Raw genomic sequence first — 8,453 nt, 5'->3', positions numbered from 1 at the left:
ACCCACCAAGGGGTGGGGATAAAAGACATAGCACAGATAAAAGGCATGGCAAAGAACAGAGTTGAGGGCTTTTAATGTTGTAGTTTGATTTTGGAGTTTGATGCTGAACACTTAAAATGGAGCCCTGGGAAGTCAGCATGCAGAGGAAAGAGAAGCCAGCCCCAGGAAGGAAGGAACCTTGAACCCAGAGTAAAGCAAGTCCTAGGAACACAGGAACCCAGGAAGCCTGAACCCTTGCAGATGTTGGCAGCCATTTTGTTCCAAATAGACTTCGGTGAAGGAAGTAACTTATGCTTTATAGCCTGGTATCTGTAAGCACCTACCCCAAATAAATACCCTTTATAAAAACCAACCAATTTCTGATATTTTACATCAGCACCCCTTTGGCTGACTAATACACATAGGCTAGCAAATAGTGAGATTTTCCTAGCACAAAGAGTGTCCCCAGGCATTTCTAAATATGTTCTTTTTAAGGTCTAGCTTATTTTTCTAATTATTTCAGAACTAAGATGGAAGCTCTAAGTATTCACAAGCTTATGAACTCTGGATTGTTAAGATATTAGAGTCTTATCTGGAATATGATAACGTGTGAAGAGGGTTGTCAGCAACTTTGCTCTCACCTATACCTCCACACCCCCATTCGGGTTGTTTCTGTGAAATACGCGAATGTATTCTCAAGATGTACATATATACCTCTGATGCAGGGATCCCAATAAAATTCTGAATTTAATATCATATTACTTAATCTATTATTAAAGTGTGGTGTGTGTGCATATGTGTACATATGTGGTCATTTTTGATCATTTCTAACCCTCCTAAAATGAGGTACTTAGTAATTATTCTTGGGCATCTATATAGTTGATATTTCCTGTTTATGTCTTTGTGGGTGTTTACTATAGTGTGCCTTCTATACAGAGGCAGAGAGGAGATGTCTTCTCACAGGGAGAGAGGGTATAACATTTGATCTTCATCTGGGCATAGAGTTTCTCTGGTTTTCCTGGTTGTTACTAGAGAGTTAAAGTGTGGTACTGAGTCTGTGATAGAACCACCCACTCTAATATTTCCCATGGTTAGGCAAATATTTCTGCAACCTAACAGTTGTCATGAAATTGGAAAAGGGTGTGTCTACCAGTACAGAAGTAAAATGACTTGATATGTCATTGACATTCTCCAACCCAACACCTCAGATCTTGGAATATTCCTTTGAATTGCTCTCACTTTCCCTCCAATGTTTTCCTGTTAGATATTGGACTGATGTTTTTTCTGTCAATGTTACTTCTTATTTTGTTCTATCTTTCATGGACCCTACCAAATTTATAGATAATTGATTATACACTTGCATATATTCCAGAGCTCTTATGAATTTTTTTTTATTTTATTCAAGCATATGTTCTCATTTTTCTGATGCAGGAATAGAGATAGGGCATTTTTGTCCATTTCTTATGAAATCTCCAATTCTTTTTTTTTGTTTTAATGAAATATTTGTTGAGAAACAATTCACAAATCATGTAATTCATCCTTTTAGATTATAACATTTCATAGTTTTTAGAATATTCACAGAGGAATGCAACCATCACCACAATAAATTTTAGAACATTTTCATGATGCAGTAGAGAAATACCATACCTATGAGAAGTCATGTTTCATTTCCCCCTCCCATTGAGCCCAACGAAATCAATAATCTATGAATAATTTCCATCTCTATAGATTACTATAAATTAACCTATTATGCACATTTCATATATAGAAATATATCATACAGTATGTGGTCTTCTGTGATTGGGTTTTTCGCTTTGCATAATGTTTTTTGTTGTTTTTTTTTTTAAGATTTATTTTTATTTATTTAATTCCCCTCCCCTCCCCCGGTTGTCTGTTTTCTGTGTCTCTTTGCTGCGTCTTGTTTCTTTGTCCGCTTCTGTTGTCATCAGCGGCAAGGGAAGTGTGGGCGGCGCCATTCCTCGGCAGGCTGCTCCCTCCTTCGCGCTGGGCGGCTCTCCTTACGGGTGCACTCCTTGCGCGTGGGGCTCCCCTACACGGGGGACACCCCTGTGTGGCACGGCACTCCTTGCGCGCATCAGCACTGCGCATGGGCCAGCTCCACACGGGTCAAGGAGGCCCGGGGCTTGAACCTCGGACCTCCCATGTGGTAGACGGACGCCCTAACCACTGGGCCAAAGTCCGTTTCCCTGCATAATGTTTTCAAGGTTCATTTCTTTCCCAATATGTATCAGTGAATAATTGTTTTCCATTACTTAATAATGTCCCATTGCATGGATCTATCATATTTATTTACACATTTATCAGATGATGGACATTTAGGTTGTTTCTATTTTGGGCTATTATACAGAATGGTATTGTGGACATTTATATATATATTTTGTGGACATGTGTTTTCATTTCTCTTGAATATATGCTTATGTCACATGACAACTCTATGTTTAACTTTTATAAGAACTGCCAGCTATCTCTCAAAGCAACAGTACCATGTTACATTCCCATCAGCAATTTATGATGGTTCCAATTATTCCACATCCACACCAACACTGTCCTTTTTTAATAGCTATCTTTGTGTGTGTAAAGTGATATATTGAGGTTTTGAATTGCATATCCATGATGGCTAATGATGCTGAGTGACTGTTGGACCATTTTTATATATTCTTTAGAGAAATGTTTATTCAGGTCCTTTGTCAATTTTTCAGTTGTGTTGTCTTTTTATTGCTGAGTTGTAAGTGTTCTTAAAGACTCAAGATATGCGAATTGCAAACATCTTTTTCCATTATGTGGGATGTCTTTCCACTTTCTTGATGGTATCCTTTGGAGCACCAAAGGTTTTCATTTTAATTACGTCCAATTTATCAATTTTCAGTTTGTAACTTTTGTTTTTTGGTGTCATATCTAAGAATGCTATGCCTAATCAAAGATCACAAAGAAATTTTTGCTGTATTTTCTTCTAGAACTGTGATGGTTTTATCTCTTACTTTTAGAGTCAGGTAGAATCTTAGGATTGGAAACTTTTGTAGCAATATTAAAGTTCTTTCCATGGACTGATATTAATTATGAAAGAGATCATGTTGAAATTATAAAGTTTAATAGACAGCCAGGTGGAGATAAAACTAAAAGATGGTTGTGTTCAAATAGCTAAGATATTGCTGCACTGAAGAGGAATTACATTTGATCTGTTTGCCATACAGAGGGAAAATCTAAAGCCAAATGGAAGCTATCCTGCGGAGCTTTTAACATGCTCCTTGTAAGAAGCAGTGACCTAATATGTGGTCTAGCTAAAAACAGTACAAAAGCGAGTTCCCAACAATACTTGACAAATCAGTCAATTCATCTGAGCACAAATACTGCAAAGGGTACAGATGCTTTCATTCAGTCACTCAGTAAATATATCTTGAGCATTTACTGGGTACCCAGCTTAGGAAATTAAACATTAAACATGACAAAATCCCTGAACTTAAAATGCTCAGAGTCTGCTGAGAAACACACAAGTTAATAGGGAATTAAAGAATGTAAAGGTAAATGTAAATGGCATGAAAGCAGATAAAGAGGGCAACAGACTTATTTGGGTAGGTAACATTGTCCAGATTGAGACCTGATTCTAAAGTAGAGTTGCTAAGCAATCGGTTTGGTGAGGTGAAGTGTGAGGAAAAGTGCAATAATAACATAAACTTTGGAATCAGAGGGCTCACATTAGAATATTGCTGATGTTCTTTATTGGTAAATTTGGGATGGCAATAGTTACAGCCACTTTACAAGATAGTTAAGATCTCGCCCTTGTATTTTCAGAACTTGGAGTTGTTCTAAATTATATTGCAGGAACAGATGCTGGACATAATATGTCTTGCCATAACCCACTGAATATACTGAGGGAGAGTGTAAACTACAATGTAAACTATTATTCATGTTGTAAAGCAATGCTTCAAAATGTATTCACCAAAAGCAATGAATGTGCCACAATGATGAATGAGGTTTTTGAGGTGGGAGGAGTGGGATGTGTGTGGGGGGTGGGCAGTACATGGGAACCTCTTATATCTTTTGAATGTAACATTCAAGAAAAGAAAAATAAAGAACTATATTAATTTTGAAAAAAAATTTAGCCCTTAAAGGATCCCACTGTATCAAACCATATACTATGTCCTTTAAATGAGTTATCCTACTTAACTTAAAAATTATACTACTTCGGAGATTGCTTTTTTTTCAGATAAGGAAGTCCAAAATTATTTAATACAATGGAAAAGCAGGATCTGAATTTGATTCTGTGTGAATTCAAAATTTGTTAAAGTTCCATTTTTCTACATATCAATACTTCTCCATGGAAGTGAAAACTGATAGTTTGTTACATAAATATTAAACTCTAGTGTTACAAATGCATGTGATTTATTAAAAATGACAAGGATTTATGTGACTTTTTCCTCATGATTTCTATACTATCACTATTTCATGGACTCCAAATAGTCACATAAATGCATATGTATTAAGTTTTTAGACACTTATATTTGATAGATATAATTATTTTCCACTTACTGTTATTTTTGTTCTATTTAACACTCATTTAAGATTTATAAATATTTGGAGAGATGGAAAAAAAGTAGTTCCTTACATACTAATTAAAAAAAAATTATTAGAGATGTTTTTGTTATACAGAACAATTATGCATAAAATATAAGATTCCCATATACCACCCCACCACCAACAGCTTGCATTCATGTGGAACGTTTGTTTCAATTGATAACTTTTTTGCTATCATACTAAATTTTTTTAACAGTAATTACATTTGTTACAAGTGCTGAAAAATTATTAAAATAGTTCTATTGACATTCATTAATAGTTTACATAAGGTGTATTTTTTCCTATACGCCACTCTATTATTAAAACCTTGTATTGGTGTCATGTATTTGTTAGAATTCATGAAAGAACACTTTTATATTTATACTATTAACCGTAGTCCATCATCTACAATAGGGTTCATTGTTTTATACAGTCCTGTTTTAGCTTTTAATATTTTTAGGGTGGTAACATAAATGACCTAAAGATTCCCCTTTTAACCACATTCATCTATATAATCAGTGTTGTTAATTATACTAACAATAGCAAGCTACCATCACCACTATCTATTTCCAAACCTTTACAATCAACCTAAATAGAAATTCTTTACAAATTGGGCATCAACTTCCCAGTCCCTATTCTATAATACCTATCCTCTGGAAGCCTATATTCTAAATTCTAACTCTATGAGTTTCCTTACTATAATTACTTTGTATCAGTGAGATCATACAATATTTGTCATTTGTCTTTTTGTGTCTGGCATATTTAATAGAGCATAATGTCCTCAAGTTTCATCCATGTTGTCACATGCATCAGTACTTCATTCATTTTTATGGCTGAATAATATTCCACTGTATGTACATACCATATTTTATTTACCCATTCATCAGTTGATAAGCACTAGGTTTGCGTCCATCTTTTGGCAATTGTTAATAATGCAGCTATCAACATCAGTATGCATATATCTTTACATGCCTCTGATTTTCAGTTTCCTTAAGACATTTTTTTGGGGGGAAATTTACAGTCTTGTGGAATATATGTTATGTAAAAAAGTAATATATGTTATGTAAAAAAAGTCAGAAGTTCAAATTATGATAAGTTTTAACTGACTTTGAAAAAGTTCTACGGAAGAAGTAATTGTTGAAATTACTTGGGAACTTGGGACATAAAAGGAACTTGGGACATAAAAGTTTACTCAATGCTTTTTGAATCTGCTTTGTTTTAACACTATAGATAATAGGGTCCATCACAGGAGCAATTAGGAAGTAGATATTACAGATAAGGATGGTCACATAGGGTGGGGCATGTTTTCCAAATCTGTGAACAAAAGACAGGCTGATCAAAGGGATATAGAATATAGTCTCAGCAGTGACATGAGAAATGCAATTGCTGTAGGCCCTTTTCCTCTCCTCTGAGGATGCAATGCTGAGAACTGACTGAATGATCAGCATGTAGGAGAGCAGGATAATGATGGAATCAACTCCAGCAGTACAGATAATTGCAGTGATCTCTATGTCTATTGATCTTTATGTCTGAACATGAAAGCTTCATCACATCAGGGTGGAAACAGTAAGAGTGGTGAAGAACGTGGCTGTAGCAGAAGGACAGATGCTTGAGAAGGATTAGTGGTATCAGAATCAAGGTGCCCTGGTAACGATTGCTACACCAATCTGTGCAATCCTGGCATGAGTTAGAATCGTAGCATATCTGAAGGAGTTAGAAATGGCCACAAAATGATCAAAGGTCATGGCCAAGAGCACTAATGATTCCATGATTGTAAAGAGGTGAATGAAGAACATCTGTGATAAACAGGCATTGAAGCTGATCTCCTGGGCATTGAGCCAGAATATTCCCAGCACTATCACCATTGTAGAGATGCATAAGCCAGTGTCAGTGGTAGACAACATGGAGGATCAAGGTATTTCTAGAGAGGGCAGTTAAAAAAGGGCAGCAGAAGGGAATGGAGATCCAGGCATGGGTCCTTTCGAGACAAGGGATCCCGTCAACAGGAAAAGAAAGGAAGTGGAGTTATGGAAGAAGGACATTATGGTTTGCCAAAGCAGAATTCTCTTGTGAATTTCTAAAATTTGAAATTCTAAATTATTTTAACTGAAGTTTAATATATGCTTAGTAAAGTGCACAAAACTTAAGGTTATAGCTCCATGAAACTTTACATCTGCATGCCACTAATAACCACATCCAAGATAAACTTATACACACACACACACATATATATAAGTTTAACTTGAACTTGCCAAAATATTCTATTATCCATGATTAGGACATGGCCTAAGAAAATAATCAACCATCTTTGCCTTGGAATTTTAGAATTATTTAACTATTTTAGAGTTATTAAAACTAAGTGAAATTTTTATTTACCCCTATTTAAAAAGCAGGGAAACATCTCTTTTCAGGGATTATATAAACCTAAGAATTCCCTCTAGAGAAGGCCTGTTCAGCACATGTGTTACTAGAGGGAAGATGCTTCAGTTCCCATGAGTCTGAAGCTTTATATTCTTCTTAATTTGTAACCTTACAGTACTGCCTTCTTTAGCATTGTATAATTTACCTCTATTTTGGTAACAATTCAGAGACAAATACTATTCCTTCTTAACCTGAATTCCTTGACTCTTAATCCAGCTTTTGAATTTTTAAAGGATTATTGGAATATTTAATATTGTGCAACAAAGAGAATGTGGTATGCATTGTTCTAAGTATTTTACATAGATTATTTTATCTTCATATCAAACCAAAGAAAGAGATAATATTTATGCAGATGTAATTTGTAGAAGTAAATTTCCCACTGTAATAAAAACTATAAGAGGTGAAGCTGGAAATCAATTACAGGCTCCCATAGACTAAAAAGTAATGACTAGACTACACTGTCTAATGATAATAATATTGATCACAATAAGAAGATAATTCTACATCAAATAATAATAAAAATATATTAATAGATAAGACAAATGTGAATGAGCTATGTTTATAAATCTCTTAAATATTTAAAGTTTCTGTTTTTCATTGCTGAAACAATTTTATATCATGATTGTATAGGTATTGTATGATATGCAAATAAATTAATGCAACTTATTTTGAAAAAAAAGTTAATTCTTAAGAATATCATTAATGTTATAACTCAAATTTATCCATTGTGGAAATAATATTTTAATAATAATGCACTTGCTCAGAATATATTTTAAACTTCTTTAGGATTTCCATTTTTCCTTTAGATGGTATCCAAGATCATTCTTAAGTGGGCACATTTTTATACAATTTTCATTATCTTACTTGAATGCATATCTTATTTATGAATTCTGAAAATTAGTTTTGACTATTTCTCCAAACATTGAATCTTTTTATACATATTCTCGTCTCTATAGGCATTCCATGGGCAACAGTTCTTATTTATTTATTTTCTTACTCTAAACTATTTATCTTTATCACAGAGCAATCTCTTACATAATAGATCCATATATACAACTCTTTGATATCTTCACTTGAATACAAAGTCAGTTCATGCTTTATATTAAAGTCCCTGGATTCAGTTTTCCTTTCACCTGCCATGAATAATCTACTTCCATTTTCTTCATTTTGATTAGTGGTAGCTCTATAGATCAGATTACCAAACCAGAAATCTGAATGTACTCTCACTTTCCACCTCTAGATCACCAATTTCTTTCTCTATTGCAACCTTTTCTAAATCATATCCTATATTGTGATCAGAGTTTCCATTTTAAGACTTAAAAAACAGACTTCTAATTTAAAGTGTTTGAGTTAGCTTAACTAAAACTGTGTCTCCAAATTTTCTATTAAATCATCAGAAAAAAGGAAAAGATTCAAGGAAGACTTATGTTAAAATTAATTCATTTATCAGTTTTAAATCCAGAATTTTATGGTAATTAATT

General features: G+C 34.1%; 1 pseudogene; it reads right to left on the bottom strand.

The window, feature by feature from the left end:
- Positions 1 to 5,624: 5,624 nt before the first annotated feature.
- Positions 5,625 to 6,455, bottom strand: LOC101441201 (olfactory receptor 51F2-like; annotated as a pseudogene).
- Positions 6,456 to 8,453: the final 1,998 nt, after the last annotated feature.

Source organism: Dasypus novemcinctus, chromosome 10 (genome assembly GCF_030445035.2).
Source record: "Dasypus novemcinctus isolate mDasNov1 chromosome 10, mDasNov1.1.hap2, whole genome shotgun sequence".
NCBI classification, from domain to species: Eukaryota; Metazoa; Chordata; class Mammalia; order Cingulata; family Dasypodidae; genus Dasypus; species Dasypus novemcinctus.
The sequence above is the reverse complement of the archived record's forward strand: the minus strand, read 5'-3'. Positions and strand labels throughout refer to the sequence as shown.